The sequence below is a fragment of the Pongo abelii genome, chromosome 3, assembly GCF_028885655.2.
Source record: "Pongo abelii isolate AG06213 chromosome 3, NHGRI_mPonAbe1-v2.0_pri, whole genome shotgun sequence".
NCBI classification, from domain to species: Eukaryota; Metazoa; Chordata; class Mammalia; order Primates; family Hominidae; genus Pongo; species Pongo abelii.
This window is the reverse complement of record NC_071988.2, coordinates 90,354,917-90,380,017: the sequence shown is the minus strand read 5'-3', so window position 1 is coordinate 90,380,017 and position 25,101 is coordinate 90,354,917. Positions and strand designations below refer to the sequence as shown.

The 25,101-nt window shown below is 37.8% G+C and overlaps 2 long non-coding RNA genes and 1 pseudogene across 2 annotated transcripts in view; 2 read left to right on the top strand and 1 right to left on the bottom strand.

The window, feature by feature from the left end:
• Positions 1–25,101, top strand: part of LOC112132997 (UDP-glucuronosyltransferase 2B4-like) — a 364,436-nt pseudogene that overhangs the window by 83,160 nt on the left and 256,175 nt on the right.
• LOC129058998 (uncharacterized) lies at positions 6,249–13,307 on the bottom strand. Its single transcript, XR_008524549.1, has 3 exons — positions 13,221–13,307; positions 8,007–8,067; positions 6,249–6,764 (listed from the first exon to the last, which is right to left on the bottom strand). It is a non-coding gene; the product is annotated as an uncharacterized LOC129058998 (long non-coding RNA).
• The window catches only part of LOC129058997 (uncharacterized), a 16,873-nt gene continuing 5,151 nt past the window's right edge, over positions 13,380–25,101 (top strand). The window contains exon 1 of the long non-coding RNA XR_008524548.1: positions 13,380–13,498. This is a non-coding gene — a long non-coding RNA (uncharacterized LOC129058997). The remainder of the gene's footprint in view (positions 13,499–25,101) is intronic.

Genomic DNA, 25,101 nt, shown 5'->3' with positions numbered 1-25,101 from the left:
GTGGTCTTGCTGGCTTCAGGAGTGAAGCTGGTGGGTTTGTGGTCTCGCTGGCCTCAGGAGTGAAGCTGCAGACCTTCGTGGTGAGTGTTACAGCTCATAAAGGCAGTGCAGACCCAAAGAGTGAGCAGCAGCAAGATTTATTGCAAAGAGCGAAAGAACAAAGCTTCCACAGTGTGGAAGGGGACCCGAGCGGGTTGCTGCTGCTGGCTCTGGCAGCCTGCTTTTATTCCTTTATCTGACCCTGAAGGGGTGGCCTGCCCCTCAACACCTGTGGGTATTTCTAGTCGGGTGGGATGAGAGACTGAGAAAAGAAATAAGACACAGAGACAAAGTATAGAGAAACAACAGCAGGCCCAGGAGACCGGCACTCAGCACACCAAGGACCTGCACCGGCACTGGCCTCAGAGTTCCCTCAGTCTTTATTGATTATTATTTTCATTATTTCAGCAAAAAGGAATGTAGTAGGAAAGCAGGGAGATAATAAGCAGAAGGTCAACAAAAAACATGTGAGCAAAAGAATCTATGTCATAATTAAGTTCAAGGGAAGGCACTATGCCTGGATGTGCACGTAGGCCAGATTTATGTTTCTCTCCACCCAAACATTTCAGCGGAGTAAAGAATAACAAGGCAGCATTACTGCAAACATGTCTCACCTCCCACCATAGGGCGGTCTCTCTCCTATCTCAGAATTGAACAAATGTACAATCAGGTTTTATACCGAGACATTCAGTTCCCAGGGCAGGCAGGAGACAGTGGCTTTCCTCTATCTCAACTGCAAGAGGCTTTCCTCTTTTACTAATTCACCTCAGCACAAACCCTTTGTGGGTGTTGGGCTGGGGGATAGTCAGGTCTTTCTCATCCCACAAGGCCGTATTTCACACTATCACATGGGGAGAAACCTTGGACAATACCCAGCTTTCAAAGGCAGAGGTCCCTGCAGCTTTCCACAGTGCATTGTGCCCCTGGTTTACTGAGACTAGAGAATGGCGATGACCTTTATCAAGTATACTGCTTGTAAACATTTTGTAACAAGGCACATCCTGCACAGCCCTACATCCCTTAAACCTTGATTTTATACAACACCTGTTTTTGTGAGCTCCAGGTTGGGTCAAAGTGGCTGGGGCAAAGTGGCTGGGGCAAAGCTACAAATTAACATCTCAGCAAAGCAGTTGTTTAAAGTATAGGTCTTTTTTCAAAATGGAGTCTCTTATGTCTTCCCTTTCTATATAGACACAGTAACAGTCTGATCTCTCTTTCTTTTCCCTAGAGATCCCACCCACATCTTGTTGATTGGCCTCTCTTACAGAGAGCTGATTGGTCTGTTTTACAGAGAGCTGATTGGTCCGTTTTGACAGGGTGCTGATTGGTGCATTTACAATCCCTGAGCTAGACACAGAGTGCTGATTGGTGTATTTACAATCCTCTAGCTAGACATAAAATTTCTGCAAGTCCCCACCATATTAGCTAGACACAGAGCTCTGATTGGTGCATTTACAAACCTTGAGCTAGACACAGGGTGCTGATTGGTGCATTTACAAACCTTGAGCTATACACAAAGTGCTGATTGGTGCATTTACAAACCTTTAGCTAGACATAAAAGTTCTCCAAGTCCCCACCCGACTCAGGAGCCCAGCTGGCTTCACCTAGTGGATCCTGTGCTGTTGCCATGGGCAGAGCTGCCTGTCAGTCCTGCACTGTGCCCCCACACTCCTTAGCCCTTGGGTGGTTGATGGGACTGGGTGCTGTGGAGCAGGGGGTGGCCCCCATTCAGGAGGCTCAGGCCACACGGGAGCTCCCTGGGGCATGGAGGGTTGGGCATGGTGGGTTGGTCATGGTGGGTTGCAGGTCCCAAGCCCTGCCCTGCGGGGAGGCAGCTGAGGCCTGGTGAGAATTCAAGCACAGCGTGGGTGGGCTGGCAGTGGTGGGGAACCCAGCATACCCTCCACAGCTGCTGGCCCGGGTGCTAAGCCCCTCACTGCCCAGGGCCAGTGGTGCTGGTCAGCCACTCTGAGTGCGGGGTCTGCTGGGCCCATGACCACTTGGAACTCATGCTGGCCTGCAAGGGCCATGCACAGCCTTGGTTCCCGCCCACACCTCTCCCTCCACACCTCCCTGCAAGCAGAGGGAGCTGGCTCTGGCCTCGGCCAGCCCAGAGAGGGGCTCCTACAGTGCAGCAGCAGGCTGAAGGGCTCCTCAAGCGTGGCCAGAGCGGACGCTGAGGCTGAGGAGGTGCTGAGAGCGAGGTGCTGATACCATTGGATCCAGCAATCCCACTACTATGTATCTTCCCACAGGAAAAGAAGGGCTGCTAGCATGTTGTTACCTCTCAATAACATTGGAAAAACTCTTCTAGACATTGGGCCAGGCAAAAACCTCATGACCAAAAATCCAAAAGCAAATGCAACCGAAACATTAATTAAACTAAAAAGCTTCTGCCAGGAGAAGAAATAATCAGTTGTGTAAGCAGACAACTCACAGAGTAGTGGAAAATATTCATTCATCAACTATGCATCGGACAAAGGAAATCTACAAATGGCAAAAAAAAAAAAAAAAAAATCCACAAGAGAAAAACAAATAACCCCCTCAAAAAGTAGGCTAAAGTAATAAATAGACAATTCTTAAAGAAGGTATACAAATTGCCAACACATATGTAAAAATACTCAACTTCACTAATTATCAGGAAAATGCATGATGCAATGCCACTAAACTCTTGCAAGAATGGCCATAGTTTAAAAATCCAAAAATAATAAAATGTTGGCATGGACGTGGTAAAAAGGCGACACTTTTATTCTGTTGTGGGAATGTAAACTAATAGAACTGCTGTGGAAAACTGTATGAAGTTCTCTATAACATCTAAAAGTAGAAGTATCATTGGATCCAACAACCCCACTACTGTGTATCTTCCCAGAGGAAAAGAAGTCTTTATATGAAAAAGACCCACACACATACATGTTTACAACAGCACTATTCACAATTAAAAACATTTGGAACCAGCCTAAATGCTCATCAGCCAACCGACAGGTGGATCATGAAAATGTGTATATCAGCACACATATACATAATATATATATATATATACACCATGAAATACTATATACTAAATACTAAATACTATATATAACATAGATATTATATATATATACACCATGAAATACTACTTAGCCATGAAAAGAAACAAAATAATAGCATTAACAGCAACTTGTATGGAGTGGGAGAGCATTATTCTAAGTGAGGTAATTCAGGAATAGAAAAACGAACATCATAAATTCTCACTTATAACTGGGGGCTAAGCTATGAGGATGCAAAGGGATAGGAATGATATAATGGGCTCTCAGGATTCAGAGGGGAGGGTGAGGGGGGTGAAGGATACAAGACTACACATTGAGTGCAGGGTACACTGCTCGCTTGATATGTGCACCAAAACCTCAGAAATTACCGTTAAATAACTTATTCATCTAATCAAACACCACCTGTTCCCAAATAACTATTGAAATAATTAAAAATAACTATTGAAATAATTAAAAATAAAATCAAGCAGATGAATATTTTTAAGTATATAGAAAAAATAGAACTGGCTCATGAAACCAAAGATGTTGCAAAATAGTCCAATTTTACAGTAGGAAGCAGGTAAGAGTTGCTATATTTCTAATTCTACATAATTTTCACTGAGAAATGACTGAAGCTCTAAAACAGTAAACATTTTGCCATCAATTTTAGGAAAAATGTAACAATAACGCTGCATGCATGATAAAAGCCAAGCAATATTAATCATCTCAAAATATCAAAAAGAAGAGAGAGACTTTCTACACATGTAACTATGTAATATCTTCTTTAGCAACAGTTAAAACAACAAAATCCTGTTTAAAATGAAACTGAATTATTCTGAGTATATGCAAAAGAGTACTGATACTATCAGTGGACTTCTTAATGTTCTTGTGTTTATGTACAATGTGTGAAATATAGTTAAGCTGTGTAAAATTTTTTTCTTGTAACCTGTGAATTAAAACAACAAATTTCAATATAAGTGCAAGAAATTTCAATATGAGATTATCACGAGGATGAAGAAAGTTATTTCGATTCAATGATTCCATGTGACTACTTAGAGTTTTTGTGTTTAAATTTTTTTAACTGCTGAGATATTTAAAAGCTTGTAGAATCAATCTCAAAGAAACAGACACATGCACAATATTGTAGTTTTTGGAATTTAATATACTATGTGATTTTATGAGTCTCTATCAAGTAAACCTTCATATTCACATACTTTCCTAACTATATGTGTACATAGTACTTTATGTGAAAAGACTTCTCAAAATTAAAACAAATGAAGGTATTCTTTGATAACTCATGAATAGACATAGATTTTTTGTATCTGGCTACATGGTCTAAGAATTGCAAAGAAGATCTATTTTGGCAAGGTCCTTGGTGTATTTTCAGAAGTTGTTTCATTAAGAAAATATAAATAGACTAAAATTTAGCTTGTGTAGTACATGTTGAGCATTATTTCCCCAAACTAATATTTATCTATAAGGTTTCCACTCTTTTATAAAGAAGACATTACTATAAAAAGCACTAACACATTACACTTTTTTTCATGTACTTTGCTATTTTTTTTTCTAGTAGTATGACTATATATTCAAAGTTTAATAAAGTAAAATATTTGGTGTATTTCTTTTCTAGACATTATAACAATTCATTTTATTATCAATTATTGCTAAAATATTTTCTCATAGAGAAGACTACTATAAAAATCTATTTCATGTGTCAGAAATAATTACTATGCCTCTCTTTCATTCAACTGTTTTAGACACATCTCTTGTCAGACATAAGAACTACTCTTAAATTGGTTCCCTTCTTCTCTGTTATTTGCTTTTCAAACCTTGTTCTGAGTCCAAAGGCTGTAACAAACAATATTTAAATGCAGGTATAGGAGAGCTTTTGCCATTTATTATGTTTTCTCCAGCAGACTTTAAAAATTATTGCACAGAATATTTGGCTCTTTAGTCCATCTACAGTTTATTTTTCCATATGTTATGAGGAGAGAATAAGTAAAATAATTATATACATTTCTGGCTTGTATATCCTCAGTAATCCAGGTATTAAAAGTAGGTGGAAATATCACACTTGACAAGATAAGGGCAAGAAATGTAAGATCTTATTGCAGGGGAGAAATCCATGTAACATTATAATCTAGAGGGACTGGAATAAACTTGCTGGACCGTATCTATTATTCCTAACTAAAGGGAACTAGCCTCTTCTTTTATTTTGTGTATTACTATCCAATTACAAATGGTCATTACTGAAGCAAAAATAGTAACTCAAGCATATTCAAGGCCTCATGTGGAAAACATCTTTAGTCGTTCTAACCAAAGATTTTACCAGGTTGATGCAAAACTTCCTGGTTTTACATAGGAAGCCAGTTATAACCATCTAGAGTTTTGAAACAAAGAAAATTTTCATGAGAAAATATTTTGTATTTCATGAAGGATATGAATTGGGAACTTCCATGTAACACGAAGAACTTGCCTAAACACCATGCTAAGAGACTTGGCCAAGTTTAGTCCAGCTTATATGTACACTATGTCACGGATTTGTCCTGGAAGGTGACCCTAGCCTTCATGCTGAGGCTTTGCTCAATAAAATGTGATCCTGCCAAATTGCAAAATTACCCTAACTCATATTGTCTAATAATCAATCATTTTACACTTAATTTTTATGTAATTTTCTATTTCCATATAGCCCACTACTCTTTTTTTGGTTTCCTTATTTTTATTTCCTCATATTCCCTTTTTATTCATAAATCAATTTTCTTTAAAAGTCTCAATTACCTTTGTCTTAGTTGAAGTTGAGCTCAGTTCATACTGTAGTCTCTGTCCTCTACTTTAGTAGTCAAAATAAAATTTGTCTTACAATTTTTAACAAGGATCTTGCTCTGTTTTTCTTTTTTATTTCTGACAGGGACACATATATTCCATATGAATGTATTTGTTTATATAGAAGAGGGTTCTTTACCTATGTAACAAACATGCACATCCTGCACATGTACTTCTGAACTTAAAAGTTGAAATAAAACAATAAAAATATAATATATAAATATATTTATTATATATAACATATAAATATACAATATATAAAATGTATAAATTTATTATATATTATATAAATATATATATATATATAAAATAAGACATTTCTTAAAATGCACAGTAGAACTAGTCTTTCTGGCCTTCTCAAGTAAACAGACTGAGTTTCCAGTGAATCTCGTTTTATTTTCAGTTTAAAAATATACATAGATAAGCATTAAAATTGAATCATTACAGATTTTCTGAAATTAAAATTGTACATTACTTCATGTTTAACAAAGGTTAAACATTTCAAACAAATCAAGAAGGCGCAGGTCTTGTAAAATGTAGTAAAGAATGTAGTCCACATTTTGATGCATAGTGGTGGCATTAAATGGCATGATTTTCTGTATCACGCCTGCCTGCCTTAGATCTCAAACAGACCTACTCTCTCTTCCTTGTTTCTTGTCTTAGCAAATTTTGATAATCAAGCAACATATTATGACAAAGAGAGTAAGAACTGCCATACAGGCCAGCACATCCCGTGAGCAGTACTGGAACCAGGTGAGGTTGTGGGCAGGTGGCAGCAGGTACTTGGCTCTGTTGTGGTGCATGACAAACTCAATCCAGAAGAGTTTTTGGTCCAAGGGCTTCAGAGACTGATCATAACAACTGATTGATAACTACATAACATTCTTTTTACAGCTAAAGGAAAATCAAATGGAAACCAACTTATATAATGAACCCGAAGAGATAAATATGTGAAATTTTTGTGTAGATGTTAAAAATGAGTGCCACATAAAAGTGAAGGAAAAATCAAATATTTTATTTCCTGGTGGTTATAGAGATTTTGGTTTATGGGCTAGAATTTGTTGGATGCATAAGATTTCAAGATGTGAAGAGAAAATTTAAGAGGGAACAAATATTTATAGCATAGAAATTAAAATCAGATAAGTCCAAAGGGTTAAAAAAATCATTTGAGAGTACAGATATTGAATTATCCAGTAAAAAAACAAAAAAAAAACAACAACAAAAAAACGGAGCTGGTGTAGAAATTTTGAAATAATATCAAAGTCCAGAGATAGCAGACAAATCTGATAAGGTTGGGTACCTGTCAGGGCAAAGCTCATAAGAAGTTGGCACTGACCAAGAGTTAGTATTAACATTTTATCAGTGGATTCATGGTTAAAAGTATGAAAGCACATGGCCTTAGTTTGAATCCTAACCTGATATCTACTGGTCCTTTTTAAAAAAAAAAAAATGTATCTGTTCCAAGTTTTTTATTGTTAAATTGAATGACTAAGAATTATATCTTTCTTGCCTGATTATTGTGAGTAATAATGTAATGATTCTTAGAATACTTGGTAGAATTATTCTCATCATAAAGTGATTGTCAGTAAATGTTCACTGTTATTACTATTTTTCTTGTATTGTGATTTTAGAATCCAAGTGGCTTTCAATGTTTTACTTTGAGGCATTTTGGTTCCATTTGTTTCTAGTGTTGAAATAATTATAGACAAATAATAAAGATGCATATGAGTATCTCGCTTACCAAGTCAAAACCAAAAAGTGCTAAAGCATGGCACTGTAGCAATAGCAATGGAGGTAACTTCTCGCCTTGTTATTTAAAAAAACACAGAGGGAGAACTGTGTTTTTCAGAAGAGGGCACTAATTCTGATATTTTTTTTCATACAATTGGGAAAGACTGTAATGAAGTTACATAATACAAAGAACCAATACAGTGTGTGTCATACACATTCAATGTGGATCAACTAATTAAAAATCATCATTTTTCAACACCTGAATTCTGTTTATTAAAAATTATTGCTATTACTAATATAATAGTAATAGCATAACTGAAATTAATGTATGTACTGAAATAATTTTTAACCACATATTTCTGGTTTCATACATTTTGGCTATTAAACAGAAATATTCCAACTTACCTCTTTCAAGTCAACTATTTTTTGATTTTATAATTCTTCCAAATAAGCAAAGCAACCACCACTGTAAGAACAAAGAAATGGCTACAGTTACACTAATATCTCCTCTTTTCAATAATTTTTAAAAAGCAAATTTGAAAGCTCTAGTTGTTTACAACTTATCAGTGATGGGATAAAAATGTAGCATAAAAATTTGGAAAACATTAAATATAATGGGAATTAGAGATTGATTATGTCATGCTGATTACTGAAAATAAATCATCTTAGGAAAGCTTTAAAAATAAAAAAATGAGTAATATGAGATCATGAATATGTTTATTTACTTTATTATGGTAACCTTTTAAATATGTATTTGTATTCCATAATATCACTTCGTATACCTTCAATATATACAAAAATTATTTAAAAATGAACATTTGATGAGTTCTCTTCCTGAAAGACCACATAAGACAGCTGAAAATATCAGTACTGTAATAATATTTATGGTTTTCTGCTTCAACTTTGTCCTCAATCTTCTTTATAATCCTTCTGTTACCATCTTTAGTAATTCCTCTTATTTCAATTTTTGGCTATTTTAGAACTTGTGCACTATCTTAAAACCTCTGACAAATGTTCTCACTAAAACAAACAAACAAACAAAATTGTGATACAATGGTGTATTGATCATGGCCTTTAAGTGTTACAAAAAATATATGTACTCAGCACTGTGTTCATGTTCAGAGTCACTGCTGCTCCCTTGCGTTTCATGTGAGAAAGTATGAATACATGCTATGAGGTTAAAAAATTTACATTTGTGTAGGGTTACTAATGACTGCCTTTAATGCATCGAGCAAATCTGTAATTTACATTGTTTTTGAGTCCAGTCTAACAGCTTCCCCCTTAACCTTCATGTGAGCAAAGTTGTCAGGTTGATCTGCAATAATGGAAGGCCCACTCTAGGGATTCCGTTGTAGCTTCTCTCATACATTCCATTGGATCCATCATGAGTTATAAAAGCTTTGGTTTTGGGAGGATCTAAGATTAGATGGTTTTTTGAAAAATTATGCATTATAAGTCTTATAAATAAAATGAGCAATGCACAATATGAGGCAATGAAACAGGCAGTGTTCTCTAGATAACAAATTACTATGAAAGTAAAACTGCATTAAAATTGCTTTCAGATCACAGAGGAAGAAGTCCCCTGGGGCAATAAATGAAGGCTACACATTAAGACGTGGTATGTGACTTGAGACTGGAAGAATTAATACAAGATTGTCACATGGACAAATAGAGAACACTGCGGATAAAGATAATTGCATTTCACCCACTTCCCATCACCACCCTCCCCCACCAAAAAGAAGCAGGGTGGATGCCAGAACTTGTTCTCTTAGAGAAATGATGGAGTCACTGAGTATGATGGGGCATAGTATCCAGGGCAGCAGGGAGTGGGGTGTTGGTGGTGCTTGAATAGAGGAAGGACAGGCCACACTCCATCATAAAATGTGTTAAGACCAGTCCATGATAAAGATCAGGAATTTACTCCCGTAGAAAATGCAGCAGCTGGTAATGAAAAAAGTGCTGCCATTTTTCAGTTGCATTTGCGATATCTATACATTAGGAGAAAGGGTAGGTGTAAGGATTGAATTAAGAGACAGACAACTCAGAAAATTATTGAAAAAAAATTTTGTGAAAGGTAACTATACTTGAAATAAAGATAGTTTGTTTCTGGCCATAAAGAATGTGACCGTGTATAATAAAATGTCAACCCCTTTTAGTTTATTATATTTTCACTAGAACTGGAGGATAAATGTAAAGAAGTTAGATTTTATTTTTGAGTTTTTAAATAATAAATGGGGAATCATTTATTATTTCAACAGTTTGTTTTCTGTTGAACCATTTTCATCCTCATATGCTGTTACCCAAGTTTTCAATATTTGATCCTCAAAGTCTTACAGGTAAGATGATTCTGGACTACCTACTCTATAGTTGAGTATTGGTACTAAGGTATCTGATTTCCTGTCACCAAATTTCCATAGAACTATATAGATAAGGGAGCCTAATGATGAGAACACATGGACACATAGAGGGCAACAACACACACTGAGGCCTTTCAGAGGGTGGAGGGTGGGACGAGGAAGAGGAGAAGAAAAAATTACTAAAGGGTAGTAGGCTTAATGCCTGCATGATAAAATAATCTGTAAAACAAATTTCCATGGCATAAGTTTACATATGTAACGAACTGGAACATGTACCCCTGAACTTAAAAGTTTTAAAAAAGAATGTACCTTGTTCTATGAGTAAAATTCAAATTATAGCATGTCTGTTAGAATTCTAAAAAGTTTGAGATCACCTAGTCAAATGCGTTCCATATGGCTGATAAGGAAATGAGGACAAGTTAAGTAATGAGAACTACTAGAAGACTGAAGTAAATAGAACAACTATATTAGCTTGACTAATTTTTATATTGTCAAGGTAAATGCAGTCATGATGTTTCATACACAGTGACTTAGATAATTGTGATAATAAAATAAAAATTCAAATATTTAAGTAATTGTTAGGCAGACATAATTCCAGTATAAACAAGAGTAAAAAATTACTAATGGTCTACACTTGTTTTATTAATGTATTTACTATATTCACATTTGTCTTACAAATTTAATATTAAGCTTCTCATTTGTAAAACAATGAAATGGGAGGGAGTTTAATTATGTTCACTTGTTTCATAAGTTAGAGTCTGGTATCTGATAATTTACTAAAAAAGGAAATCTATGCAATCATCTATGTGTGAGAAATACATTAATCTACCTAGAAAGTATGTATAATTTGTTTCTGATTACAAATTATTAAGCACTTCTTCCAAGAAAAAATTTTAAGTGATATTTTTCACATGTATCCAGAATATTTTCACATTTACTACCACTGGAAATTTATATATAAAAAGACTGATTGTCAGTTTATGAATAATAGGGCTGTTGAAAAACTTCCAAAATTGTAATGATGCTAAATTTTGTTCTGCTGATTGTTAACTCTTTGATGGTACACTCTAAAGCATTGACAGATTCTGTCTACCTTAAGGGCAGGATTCGATCCCTCTTTTTTCTGTTATATTCCTATCAGGTATTGGCCAAGTCCAGTCCACCAAGGCAGTTTGGGTTTTCAATTCATCTAAATCTACCTGGCTAAGTGGGTGCCTAGACTCAGGATGGGTGAGTTTGGGCTTCCTTTCTTCTAAATAACCCTCTGAACAATACACTGAATAGACCTATTTTCAAATTAGGGTAAGTAAAGAGGCCCAGATTACATGGAAAGCCTCAACTCCATGATACATTTCAGATTTTTATTCAATACCTACTTATTGTTATTGTGCTAGTGAAGTTACCTATAAAATATAACTCCTTTCTGATAACATTTGTAGTGTGTACAGTGCACTTAGGAATTCTATAAATAATATAATTGAATGACAGGGCAGAATTCAGTGATATCTGTTGCCTGCCTCCACTATCATGATAATACAAAAACATCACAGTGTACCTACGAATTATGTATTTTTTCTAATCACAATGTTAATGCCAAAGTATTATTAATCAAAAACACTCTTTGTGCTATTTTATCATCTGTCATGTATATTGTTTTTAAACTGATATCTTTTTGTGGGAATGAGGAGAATCAGAGAGAGACCTTGGGGTGTATACAGGAGGATATCTTTATTGAGTGCACTCAGACCCAGTGGACTTAACATCCGAAGATTGGGCCCCAGCAAAGACAGAACTTGATTTTTATACACTCTTTACAAAAGGGGTAGGCTAACTTGATGCAGGCTTACAGTGGTGTGAAAGCAGGGATACAGAGGCAGAGCAATTAATCAAATTGTGACAGGTTCATAACACAAGAGTAAACATGACTGTTGCTATGCAACCTAGATGTCTGTTATCTAAGTTTTGCTCAAAAATGCCTTGCACTGGTTTATCTTATAAACTTCACTGTGGTACCAAGACAGCTCTAGTTCAGGCCTGCTCAGGCTTCTCATGACCTTTGCTGTACTTTTTAGATAAAACAGAATACTTGAATTTACTAGTTACAAAGAACAAGAATCTATAAACTCATACCATAAAACAAAGGAAAATTTGTTTTTCTTCTCTCTATGTTGAAGGAGTCCTGGGAGAGTCACCAGACCACATTTTTTTGTGTGTGTCCTGTCTTTTTAGATAGTATTGTCAAGACTTTTCCTGGGTCTGGGCTGCACCCATTGCTGTCTCTGGGACAAGTTAGCCTAATACCAGAAAGCTTAATTCTCTTTTTAATTTTATTTTTCTTTCTTTATTTCTTTAATTTCCCATCTCGTGCCTGACTTTGATGCCTCTTATAAATGGAATTTAATAGAAGGCATCACTATCATTTGTTTCCTCATGACAAGTCAGTTCTTCTCTGTTTGATATGGGTTGATACTTGGCTAGAGCCATCAGTCGAGTGGAGGTGGTTCTGTTAACTCTGGCTTCTATGGTTGATTGGATGCTTCTGATGAGGAGAGGTAAGAGGCAAGGGAGTATTAAGCAACCTTTTAATATAGCCAACACTACCCCTAATGTTTTAAACCACCAAAGAATGAAAACCTACCTCCTAAGAGGGATTCTGGAGACCATCTGGGTTTCCAGGTCTGAAATGGGACATGAGCTATCTCCTGCATCCTTGCAGTTATTTCTATGATGGCTTTCCCATTATCATTAATTTCTAGACAGCAATTAGTCAGGTTCTACTTTCCACATACTCCTTCTTTCTGGACTAGGTGGTAGTCTGAAACCAGTCTATTCTAACAGATGGTGTTCCTTATTTTTGTGGCTTGCTGGGCCAGCAAGTCTAATGCATTTGCTGTCTCATTAGTGATAATTTCAAGTACTGCCTGCAACCTTATGATGTGATTAAGCATGCAAATAGGGGTACGGTACCCCCATGACCTATCTTTTGCCCAGATACCTATGGTACTCATGGTACAATAAAGTCTTAACTACTGTGTTTCTTATCCGTGTAGTGTGCACGCAGTGAGGGCATCCTTCTGTGGACCCTCTTCCTTTTAGCATAGCTATGGGGATCAGTAAAAACAAAGCAAAGAGTAGCATTCTTACACCCACCATGGGCAGTAAAGGCATTTAGGGGGCTGGTTAAAGCAATAGCACAACAGCAATATAATGAATAATACAAAGAAGATTACTGGGCCTAAGATTTCTGGTGACATTTACTCACTGATGATGATTCTTCAAGCTTCATCCGTGCATAGACTAGTCAGCTACCAGTATAACTAGAGCACAGCTTGCTGTTTCCTTAAGCTTCTGCTATGCATAGATGGGTCAGCTTCTGGAATGTTCAGAGCAGGGCTGTTGTCATCTCTACTGGCAACGCAGTCTCATTGCAGGATCAGCCGGTAGGATGGTCTGGGTCCTGCTGACTGGTTCACTGGTCCTGGGATGCCAGTTTCAGCCAACTGTGGTGGATCCAAAGCACGATACCTGCAACTAACAACAGTAAGAGTGGATAAGATCACAGTATGAGGCCCATCATATATGAGTCCCAGAGTAGTTGGATTCTATTTCTTAACCTAAACAAAGTCTTCAGGCTTGAAAGGGTGTACTGGGTCTGTCAGTCTTATAGGCATTCTTTCCTGAGTCCAGCCATGCACTTTTTGCATGGCCATACCTAAAGCCTGCATTTGCCTTCTTAAAGTTGGTTTTTCTAGCTCATGAAGATTACGTTATTCTGACTTATGATTGGGGTTGACTGGCCAAACAAAATCTCATACGGCAAATACCCAGTGTATTTTTTTCTGTGGGGGTGCAACTGACTCGGAGAAGGACCATGGGCAAGACCTGATCCCACCTCAGACAAGTCTCCTGACAAAACTTCTTCAGCAGCTGCTTGAATGTCCATTTCATGCACTCCATCTTTCCTGAGCTCTGTGACCGGTAGGCTGTGTGCAACTTTCATTTTATTTTTAATAGTCGAGTTAAGCCCTGAACTATTTCAGCCACAAATGCCATTCCATTATCTGCCCCCAGAGTTAGGAGGAGTCCAAATCTAGGAATAATGTCTCTTAACAACACCTTGGTCACCTCTTGTGCCTTCTCTGTTTGAGTGGGGAAGGCCTCAACCCATCATGAAAAGGTACAGACAAGCACAACATGTACTGATAGGCCCCTGCCCAGGGCAATTCAGTGAAGTCCATAAGCAGATTTTCACAGGGCATGGCTCCTGTTTCCTGAATTGCCGGGGGCTGAGTGGGCCCTTGTCGAGGGTTGTTCTGAGCACAAGTTAAACACTGCTTACAAAAGGCTTAAACAATATCAGTGAGCCATGGCACATAGAAATGATGACCTAATAATATCTCTAGTGTCGTTTTTCTCTCGTGAGTTCCTTGGTGGAACTGTTTTACAAATCTGGGGGTATGGCTAGCCTCTCATCAGAGAATTTCCACCATCCTCCTTCAATGTAATTCCCATTTTCCTGGGCAAACCAAGCTCTTTCATTTGAAGCATAGCTTGGGGGGAGAGGCATAGCTAAGGCTTCTTCTGTAGAAGATGAAGTCACCATTGCAGCTCGCTTTGCCTCTTTGTCTGCTTTTCTATTTCCTTTAGCCTCTAATGTTCATGCCTTTTGCCTATGGTGCATTACTGCTACCTGTTTTGGGGCCCATACAGTACTTAAGAGCTGTAGAATTTCTTCCTTCTACTTTATTTCTTTACCTCCAGCAGTTAAGAGTCCTTCTTCTTTGTAAATATCCTTTTTCTTTGTAAATAGATGAACGTGCAAAGTGGCAAAAGTATATTTGGAGTCTGTGTAAATATTTGTCTTCTGGTCTTTTGCTAGCCAGAGAGCTCTCATCAGAGCTATCAGCTCTGCTTTCTGAGAGGAAGTTCCTGTAGACAAAGACTGTGATTCTACTACTGAGTCCAAAGTATCATTGCATACTCAGTTTGGTGGACTCCATCTAGTATGAAGCTGCTCCCATCAGTAGACTATTCAATGTCTGGGTCCCTGAGGAGCTGATCTGTCAAATCTCTGGCTTGAGAACACTTCACCTACCACATCCACACAGCAATGAAGGGGGCTTCCTGGCATTGATTCAATGGGGAGCAAGGTAGCTGGGTTTAGAGTATTCACAGTCTCTAAAGTTATGCAGAGATTTTCACATAGGAGCCCTTGGTATCGAGTTATTCTAGGATTTGATAACCAATGGTGCCCCTTTGGTCCATCAAAGTTACACCTGAATGTGGTACATGGATTGTCAGTTGCTGTCCTAAAGTCAGTTTATTAGCTTCCTGTGCCAGCAGAGCAGTCACAGCTAGTGCCTTAAAACAAGCAGGCCATCCAAGTGCCACAGAATTCAATTGCCTGGATAAGTATGCCACTAAGAAGTGCCATGACCCTATGGCTTGAGTTAGAACTCCTATGGCCATTCCCCTTCAGTCATGGACATATAAAAAGAAAGGCTTAACTAGATCTTGCAGCCCTAAAGCTAGAGCCTGACTCAGGAGCCTTTGATTTCTTTAAAGGTCTTTTCCTCATCAGCCTCCCAGAGGAAGGGGTCCTTTTTTCCCCCCTTTTGGCTTCATATAATGGCTTAGCCATGAGCGAGAAATTTGGGATCCAGATGCAGCAGAAACCTGTTGCCCCTAGGAACTCTCTTATTTGTCACCGGGTGGTTGGAGTAGGAAGCACACAGCCTGCTTTCATTCACTACCGAGCCATCTTTTCCTTTGGCTTATATAGAAGCCGAAATACTGAACACTTTCAAAGTAGATTTGAGCCTTTTTCCCTTACACTTCATATCCTGCCTTCCATAGTAGGTGCAGGAGGTCTTGGGTCCCCTGGAAGCAGTCCTCTTGGGTTGGGGCTGCTAGAAGAAGATCATCAATGTACTGGAGCAAGACACAGTCAGTGTTTGGTGGGGTGTAGGCTTTAAGGTCTGAAGCCAGTGCCTCTTCAAAGATTGTAGGAGAGTTTTTAAATCCTTGTGGGAGTTGTGTCCAAGTGTACTGTGATTTACCCCACTGAAAAGCAAAAATAGGCTAATTGGTACCAGCCGGAGACAGAAAAAAATGCATCCTTTAAATCTAGGACTGTAAACCAAGCGGCACTTGCTGGAATATGTCCCATTAAAGTATACGGGTTTAGCATCATGGGGTGGATGGTCACCGTGGCCTGGTTTTCTGCTCACAAATCCTGTACTGGCCTATATTCACCAGACAGCTTCTGCACTGGCAAAAGAGGGGTGTTCCATGGTGACTGGCATTTGACTATGATCCCATGCTTATGAAGCCACTCTAAATGTTTGTGGACACCCAATATGGCCTCAGGGAATAGCAGGTACTATCGGACACGAACCAGAATTGCTCCCAGTTTTAACTCTACCACCACTGGTACCTGATTTACAGCCAGACCAGATGGGTTACTTTCAGCCCAAACTCTGGGAATTTTAGTAAGAAATCCATGCATTTAATTTACTCCTGGTTCCAGAGTCTTTTTTGCATATAGTCTCCATTCCTCAGCCTGCAGGACAGTAAGGGTTAACATCATAGCATCCGGGCGAGGTAGGTTTAAAGTTACATTCCCTTGTGGCCCAAATGTAATGGGTGCCTGCAGTTTTTGAAGTAGGTCTCTTCCCAGCAAAGGAACTGGACAATTTGAGAGATATAGGAACTCATGTTGGACTTCACATTCTCCTATAACACACCTCTTTGATGGACAGGCCACTTTTTGGAGACTCCAGTGGCTCCTACAATAGTTGCACAGTTCTTGGATAGTGGCCCTATAGGTCGAGTCACTACTGAGTGTTTAGTTCTGGGGTCTATATTAAAGTCCATTAGCTGGCATCTAACTTCTAATCTGACCTCGGGCTCCTCAGGGCCAAAAGTGAAGCAGCCTGGTCTGTCCTAGTCCTCATATCCTTCAGTCCCTGCCAGTCCGATCAGATCAGTGTCTGGTTCCTCCTGGGTGTGGCAGCCCCCTGCCAGTGGCCTTCCTTACCACAGTCCTGACGCTTCTCCTTGTTATTATTCTCTGGACACTCATCCTTCCAGTGTCCTTTTCTTTTGCACCATGCACACTGATCTCTTTCCACCCTTGGCCGGCTCTCAAATCCCTGTCCAAACTGGCCTCTTCCACGCCCACATCCATGCCCCCTTGCAAAGCCAGCTTCGCTCCCCAAGAGGGCTACTGCCAGCAAATCAGCCTTTTTCTTAAACCTTTGATTAGCTTCCCTCTTTGCCTCCTGATCTCGGTTAATGTACACCTTGGTGGCCACTTCAATAAGCTGAGTAGCCTTCATGCCTGCAAAACCTTCCATTTTCTGTAATTATCACCTCATATCCCCCGGGGCCTGCTCTACAAATGCTGTGTTCACCATGCACTGGCCTCACAGTCTTTTATAAAACTGGCTGGGGCTTTCATCTGCATCCTGAAGCACCTCTGAGATTTTCCCTATATTGATTGCCTGTCTCCTGCCTTCCCTTAAACTTTGCAGGAGTGCCTCTGGGTATCTAGGTAGCTGCTGTAGCTGGGATGCCTCATTTGGTTCCTAGTGGGGGTCCTGTTGTTTCCTGGAGAGGCATTTGCATAGCCTGAACAGGACCTGACCAGAAATGGCTTGCCTGATTTTCCTAGCATTTCATTTTAACTTCCTGGTGTGAGGGCTCCTATTTTTCTCTCTCAGATGAGACTGGGGGTGTGTATCCATTTGAGCTTGACTCCTCAGAGGCAGTTAGCCTGGGTAAAGGTAGGTAGATTGGAACATATGAAGGAGGGGTCTCTTTTCCCTCCAGTGGTTCTTGCAAAACTGGTTTTTCCTGTGTCTTTCTTTTCGTCTCTTTGGGCTGAAGCTATAAGCTCCTGTGACTTTCCATTTAACTCTGTGTTTACTGGTGAAGCTTTCACTTTGCCTTTGTAGCTGCCAGCACAGCTGATTTCTCTAGGCCCAAGCTGCAAGAGTTCTGCAATAAACTGCTAAACAGGGCTGCATTCAGCCATGAGTTAATATAAAGAAATTTAGTCTGAATGCTCTGAATGTCCTCTGACTCTGGTCACCACCTTAAACACATGGCCAACTGTCTCCCTATCTATAGCACATTTGGCTGGCCAGCCAATATCAAAAGAGGGCTATTCTAATTCACAGAGAGCTCTCAGCATCTGAGGGGTTAACTTGACTTCTTAAACTCCTACAAAGCCTTTTCTTAAAGTTCTTTAACATGCATTCCAATGGGGTGGGTTTTGATGATTTTCCTCCCATTTCCACCCAGTTGCGATGCAGCACATTCACCTTTCCTTTCATTTTAGACCAATTGGACCCCATTGGTCCTACACTTTGCTCAGAGCGTACAGCCTACACTAAGAGTTCTGCAGCTTCACACATATCATTCCCATTGGTTCCTCCCAGAATCGTCTCTTTCACATGCACTCACACACTACCCTGCTTCCAGTTCCCTTTCCTGGTTGGGGCAGCGAACCACTCTCGCCATGTCCATTTTCCTTCTGAACTGACTTAGTGAGCCACTCTTGCATCCTGTTTTGGTTGGAGCGTGAGTTTCATCCAAATTGGCAAGCCACTCTCGCCACCCCCAGCAGCTCTGTGTCAGATTAGTTGTCACTCCCTGGGAAGTGATCAGGCTCCCTTTCCGTCCTTATGGGATGGGTCCTGCCTTGGGCCCCAAAACTTTACCATGGTTCTGAAGAAAGTGTGCCATTCCTGGAATCATCTGTCAACCCCTCCAGGTTCCCTTGTGCTGTCAGGGAAGGGGCACTGGGGTCCTGGGAGAGTTGCTCCTTTCTCCAGGCTTAAGTTCCCCTGGTGGGTCCTGAAGTTACTAATCTCCCATGGCCAGGGCCCCAGACCACCCACAAGCACAGGAGACAGCCAAACTGCCATCTCTCAGTTGCATCTGGGTGGCCAGAAGTGTTGCAGAATCAGGAGGACCAGAGAGAGACCTTGGGGTGCATACAGGAGGATATCTTTATTGAGTGCACTCAAACCCAGTGGACCTAACATCCAAAGATGGGGCCCCCAACAAAGACAGCACTTGACTTTTATACATAATTTTAAAAAGCGGTGGGCTAAATTGATGCAGGCTTACAGTGGTGCAAAAGCAGGGATACAGAGGCAGAACAATTAATCAAATCGTGACAGTTCATAACTCAGGAGTACACATGACCATTGCTATGCAAACTAGATGTCTGTTCTCTATGTTTTGCTCAAAAGAGCCTTGCATTGGTTTATCTTATAACCTTCACCATGGTGCCCAGACAGCTGTATTTCAGGCCTGCTCAGGCTTCTCATGACCTTTGCTGTACTTTTTAGATAAAACAGAATACTTGAAGTTACTAGTTACAGAGAACAAGAATCTATAAACTCATACCATAAAACAAAGGAAAAATTGTTGTTCTTCTCCCTATATTGAGGGAGTCCTGGGAGAGTCTCCAGACCACATTTTTTTGTGTGTGTTCTGGCTTTTTAGGTAGTATTATCAAGACTTTCCCTGGGCCTGGGCTGCACCCATTGCTGCCTCTGGGACAAGTTAGCCTAATACAGGAAAGCTTATTTCTCTTTTTAATTTTATTTTTCTTTCTTTCTTTAGTTTCCTGCCTCAATCTGAGTAAATTAAATTATCCTAAATGTGAACTTTTCAGGTAGAAAATTTTCACCCTTTAACTCTTTACAGAATTTAAGACTCTTAGTTTTGCAACATTATGGCACTTTAAACTTTTGTGGGATCTGGGCAGGGGCTGATGCAATCACATCAGCCTTTTCTTCTATAATGTTACCAACCATTGTTCTCAGACAAAACACTGCAATGCTATTTTCTCCAGAGCTCTGGGAAAATGTCCATTTCCTATGAAGAAAGAATTTGCTCCATCACAAAAGAGCAATAACACAGCAAACACTATTGTAAAGAATGCTACAAGAAATTAGGATGGAATATCAAATATTAACTGGAATTGCTGGAGTAGAAGCTGTGATAAAACATACATAATATGAAATTTTCCATCTTAACCACTTCTAAGTGTACACATTGTACTGCTAGGTACACAATCTTATAGAACCAATCTCCAGAACTTTTTCTACTGGTAAAGTTAAAACTCTATGCTCATTAAACATTTTTTTATTTTGTGGTGTCCTTTTCATGTGGTAGCCACCATTCTACTTTCTTTTCTTTTTTTAATGAATTTGACTCTTTTAGATACCTTATATAAGAGGGATTACAGTGTTTGTCTTTTTGTGACTTATTCACTTAGCCTAATGATATCAAGTTTCGTCTACATTGTAGCATAAACCACATAGTGTCTATCTGTTCATTCCTTAATAGATGCTGGGATTGTTTCAAGGTCTGAGCTTTCGTAATAGTGCTGTTATGAATATGGATGTGTAAATATCTCTTTGAGATCCTGATTTTAATTCTTATGGATAAATATCCAGAAGAGAGATTGCTGCATCATATGGTAATCTTATGTTAAATTTTTTGAGAAACCTCCATACTGTTTTCAGTAGTGCCAGTTTTTTAAATAAACCTCATCACTCAGTTCCTTTGGAAGGAATTATGTGCTACATAACTCTATTATTAATGCATAGTCATGCAAGTGTGTGTGTGTGTGCATTTGACTTAGTATATATAATAAGAATTAAAATAGCATCTTTACACAGTAGTGGGGAAAGATACTTTTAAAAATATGGGACCCAGACTCTTCACTTACAATATTTTAATCACTAATATGGATTCTTAAGAAGACTAGTGTTATTTGTTCACTTATCTTTAATTTTATATTGTTATAGTTCTGCTAAATAACTTGTGTTCATTGCAGACAGCTTATGTATTTAGTCATGAGAATTTATTTCCCTGAGTATGTGCACAAAGGAAAAGTTAGTTGTGATTGGGAAGATGTTATATGTTTCTCTCTATATAATCTAACATAAAACATTTTTTTTCATGTTCTTATTGGACATTTACACATTCCTTGGTAAAATTCCTGTTTAGCTCTTTTAAACATTTTTTGATTAGGTTATTTGTCTTTGTAACATTGAGCTGTAAGCTTTCTTTATATATTTTTTATATAAGTCACTTGTAATGTATGTAACTTGCCAATGTATACTTCAAACTCTGGTTTCTCTTTTGACTTTATTGATGATGTTCTTTGATGTGTGAAAATTTTAATTTTGATGAAATCCAATTTACCAATTTTATTTTGGTTGCTTCTTCTTCTGGTGTCATATCCAAAAACCTTTCCACATTCAAGGTTACAAAAAATTTTACTTTGCTGTATATACAATTGCTTTTGGTGCTTTGAAATATTAATGAATTCATCCGTTCAGCAACCCCATGAGGTCGATAATGCTATGACCACCACTGCCATTTCATTGGTGAGGAAGTTGAAGCAAATAAAGTCCAAGTAACTTGTCCACCCCACATCATTATGTAGTGGTTTCTCAGAGGCTTGAATCAAGGTGGTCTGGATCCAGAGTGCCAGCTCTTAACCACCATGTTATGCTGACTCTTCTATTTGGGGGTACAGATATTTTCAAAATATAATAATCTCTATTTTCCACTCAGGTAGCCATATATTAATTGTAATTTTATTACTAACATATAATTTCAAATATGTAGAATTATCATTCCAGTTTTGTATCACTGCATGAAAAATTGTTTCCAAACGTCAGGCCTTAAAACAACTGTAATCAACTTATTATCATTTCTCAGATTCTGTGTGTTGGTTGGGCTCAGTTGTGTGTTCCTTAGGCAGAGTTTCTTAGGTAGCTACTTTCTTTTTCTTTTTTTCTTTTTTTTTTTTTTTTTGAGACGGAGTCTTGCTCTGTCACCCAGGCTGGAGTGCAGTGTTGCGATCTTGGCTCACTGCAAGTTCCGCCTCCTGGGTTCGCACCATTCTCCTGCCTCAGCCTTCCGAGTAGCTGGCACTACAGGTGCACGCCGCCACGCCCAGCTAATTTTTTGTAATTTTTTTTAGTAGAGATGGGCTTTCATCGCGTTAGCCAGGATGGTCTCGATCTCCTGACCTTGTGATCTGCCGGCCTCGGCCTCCCAAAGTGCTGGGATTACAGGCGTGAGCCACCGTGCCCGACCAGGTAGCTACTTTCCTATGTTGCCTCAGTCTATAATTATTTGAAGATCATTCACTTACATACTTAATGATTCAAGCTGAAAGGCTCAAAGTGCTAATGGGCTACCAGGATTTCTTAGGCATGTATTTGTGTCTCTCTGCCAAATTGTCATTCATAATGGGGACTACAGATTGAGTTGAGGAGGTGTGGAGAGAAAAAGAGACATAAAAACAAAAGACAGAAAGAGAGAGAAACAGAATATATGTTTCCAACATAACTTTGAAATTAAGCTGCATTATTTCCACTGCATCTTTTTTGTTGAGACAGCTACAAGGTCTGCCAGACTTCAAAGGGAAGGAATATTACCTGACAGGAAAATTGTCAAAGTATTTACAGTCATGTCACAAAATCACAACCATTATAACCTTTTGAAGAAGACAGCAGAAGTTGTTAAGCTATTGTAAGATTCATAAAATATTAAAAATAATAAAAGAACAAAATATGAAAATTTTGTTCATTTAGATTTGTACAGTTCTTGTAATTTTTTAAACATTGTATTATATTTATCCATAGGTATTTTAAACATGGAACAAGTGTTCTAAAAAAAAAGCTGGAAATCAATAAATTAGCATGTGAGAAACATGATCAATTAAAGTTTTTTGAATAGCACTAATGAATTAATAATTAGTTGTTAATTTTTAGAACTTCCTGTATTGATTTTATGTGTTTATTACACAAATTAATTTTTAAACCACATAAGTAATACATGAAAATATTATAAAAAGTTAAATGCTGTGTCCTTGGATTTATGTGCATTCTTCTAATTTTTTTTTTCCTTGTACAAGTTTACATATATTTTAGTACATATATTTTATTTAAGTTTACATATATTTTATTTTATTTCATTGCAAGGACTTTTATTTCTGGAAGCGATTTTTTTTCTATTTAGCAGTGGAATAAACTGTTCTCTGCAATGGTTATACTCACACATTTGTTGGAGGTATGTGTGTTCATTGACTGGAGCCATTTAAGTGCTGGAGGAAATATTTTGTTCATACATGTGCTTATATGGAAGGATTTCTGCATGACAGATTTCTAGATGTAGAACTTCAGTTTCAAACTGTATATTGACATTTTATTTTAGAAGGTTATTTTACAGTATACTACCAACATTCAAAAGAAATGAATATGTATATGTACATGTATGTTTAGCAAGATTGAAAACTCACAAAGTCTCTTCATTTATATATATATATTTATACAAGTACAAATCTACATATTTAGTGACATATATAGTAATATATATGTGTGTGTATACATATGTGTGTGTGTGTGTATATATATATATAGTGATATATATTTAAATCCTGCGTTAGTCTTAAGGATATTTGTTGTGAGACTTGGTTACTGATGAGACTTCTGATCAACAAAGAAAACTGGGTTTCTGTCAATCTAGACCACTTTGATAATAAAGTGCTTCCCTGATGTGCAGATGAAAGGAGATTTATGGCTTGATTTAGCTGGTTTCCACAAAATTTATAAACTTTTTGTATTCTTTGTATATATATTTTTGTTATGCTAAAAAAATTAATATTGCCATATTATATTTATAGGAGGGAAGGATCAAAACTCTGGAAAAAAATTAGACATGATCATTTAAAGTATAGTTATGTACAATAATAATTATTATTTCAAACTGTCTTCAATGAACGTGTTGAATTTTGCAACACACCTATTAGATAGTTAAGTGATGCTGTGTCTTGTTTCAAAAGAAATGGACATGTATATGTACATGTATGTGTAGCAAGATTGAAAATTCACTAAGTCTCTTTAGAATGCATTTCCTATATTATCACAAACTAAAATTAAGAACTTACATTTGCTATTAAAGGTCAAAAAATGAGAATAAAACCAACATGAAATTTAGGATTGTTTTTTCTAGTTCTGTTGAGAATGATGACGATAAGTTGATGAGAATTGCACTGAATTCATAGATTGCTTTTGGCTGTGTGGTCATTTTCATAAATTTGATTCTACCCATCCATGAACATGGGAGGTGTTTCCATTTGTTTGTGTCATCTATAATTTTTTGGGGCAGTATTTTTTAGTTTTCTTAGTAGAGGTATTTCACCTTCTTGGTTGAGTATATTTCTAAGTATTTTATGGGTTTTTTTTTCTTTTTGATTCAGCTGTTATGTAAAGGGTTGAATTCTTGATATGATTCTCAGCTTGAAGTCTGCATAGCCAAAGCAAGACTAAGCAGAAAGAACAAATCTAGAAGTATCACATTACCCAACTTCAAATTACTACAAGGCTGTAGCTATTGAAACATGATGGCAAAGGTATAAAAACAGACGTATACCAATGGAACAGAATAAAGAATCCAGAAATAAAGTCAAATACTTATAGCAAACTGATCTTTGACAAAACAAACACAAACATAAAGTGGAGAAAGGACACCCTATTCAACCATTGGTGCTGGGATAATTGACAAACCACATGGTACTGAATCTACATCTCTCACCTTATAAAAAAACTACTTGAGATGGATGAAAAATTAAATGTAAGACCTGAAAAAATAAAAATTCTAGAAGATAACATCAGAAAGTCTCTTCTAGACATTGTCTTAGACAAGGTCTTCATGACCAAGAACCCAAAAGCAAATACAAAAAAAACAAAGATAAATAGATGTGACTTAATTAAACTAAAAAGCTTCTGCACAGCAAAAGAAATAACCAGCTGAGTAAACAGACAACTCACAGAGTGGGAGAAAATATTCACAAACTGTGCATCTGACAAAAGACTAAGATTCAGAATCTACAGGGTTCGAACAAATTGTCAAGAGGAAAACAATACCATCAAAAAGTAGGCTAAGATCATGAACTGACAATTCTCAAAAGAAAATATACAAATGGCCAACAAACAAAAAATGCTCAACATCACTAATTATTATGGAAATGCAAATCAAAACCACAATGCAATACCACTGTCCTCCTGTAAGAATGAACATCATTAAAAAACCCCCAAATA